At 45.6% G+C, this 1,221-nt stretch overlaps 1 pseudogene; it reads right to left on the bottom strand.

Moving 5' to 3' along the window:
• Window positions 1-171: 171 nt before the first annotated feature.
• Window positions 172-947, bottom strand: LOC148562566 (arogenate dehydrogenase 2, chloroplastic pseudogene; annotated as a pseudogene).
• Between the last annotated feature and the right edge of the window lie 274 nt (window positions 948-1,221).

Here is a 1,221-nt window from a genome sequence, read left to right on the forward strand (position 1 = left end):
GGTTGTTCCGGCGGCGGTTCTGACTGGTTAGTCGTGGCTGATTTTCTGAAAAATTGATCTGGATGATGTCGTTTGGATTGTGATTAGGCTCTGGAGGTTGCGACAGAGTTCAGGGAGCTAACGCTGGTGGGACATTGGCTACGTGTTGGAGGCAGGAGGTTGCGATGGAGTTCAGGACAATGGCTTCGAAGTTCGAACGGTGAATGCGTGATGGACGTGAAGGAAGTTAGTATTAATCGGTGTCGACTCCAGTATCAACCCTTCAAGAATCCTTCCAACGGCATTAATATTGAACTTCAAACTGGCGGCATAACGGTCCTGATCCTAGCAACTCATCTCCACCATCCTACAACCTTCTTTGGCAAATGCATTGAGGAACTTCTCACAGCAAGAAACACAGTACTACTCATCGAAGATACGAACCTTCTTGAAGACGAAAGGGAGGCTGGTCTATCCGTCAGGTGCAGACTCAGGTCTAAACATTGGGTGAGTGCAGAGGACATTGAAATCAGAGGAAAAGAGCTCAAGTAGGAGTTTCTTGGGGAATTCTTTGGCGGAGAGGACGTCAACAAAGAGAGTACTGCACTTGAGGCGCTGGAGAGGGAGCGTGATGAGCACGCGCTTGGTTGAGATTATGGAGGAGCAGAGGAGGATCAGTTCGGGATGATCCTCGCATAGGTCATCGGGGTTTCGAAAGAACGATACGCCAAACTTCCTGGCTGCGGTGAAATGGTCGGAGCGGGAGTGGGCAAGGATAGTGTGGCCTTGGTAGATGATGGTATGAACACGGAGGGGTCTGTAGGTGGAGGAAGAACAATAGGCATTTAATTTAGACGGTAGTAAGATTGTGGATGGGAGGAGAGAGTGACAGTTGAGGGTATGGAGGACAGTTAATCTGGGGAGTGATTAAGTGCGGTTGAAGGGTTGAGGGTTGCAATGGAGAGCATAGTTATTTTGGCGGTAGTTCTGAATGGTTAGCTATAACACCCTAACTTAAATCCTATCCTTGAAGGCTTTTAGATAGGGTGTCACTCTTTTAGGAAGCAAATTAACCCAATCGTTATGCAAGGAAGAAGAGAAATATGCATGAAGTTTTGGATAAAATCAATAAGCAATTAAAAGACAAAATTGAACACACACAAGTAAGTTCGAGCAAATAAAATAACAACAAAATTCCCATTGGTACGGTTTCTAATAAAAAAGAAATGCCTAAAAATTGCT

This window comes from Arachis ipaensis, chromosome B6, assembly GCF_059453495.1.
Source record: "Arachis ipaensis isolate K30076 ecotype BB chromosome B6, ASM5945349v1, whole genome shotgun sequence".
NCBI lineage: Eukaryota > Viridiplantae > Streptophyta > Magnoliopsida > Fabales > Fabaceae > Arachis > Arachis ipaensis.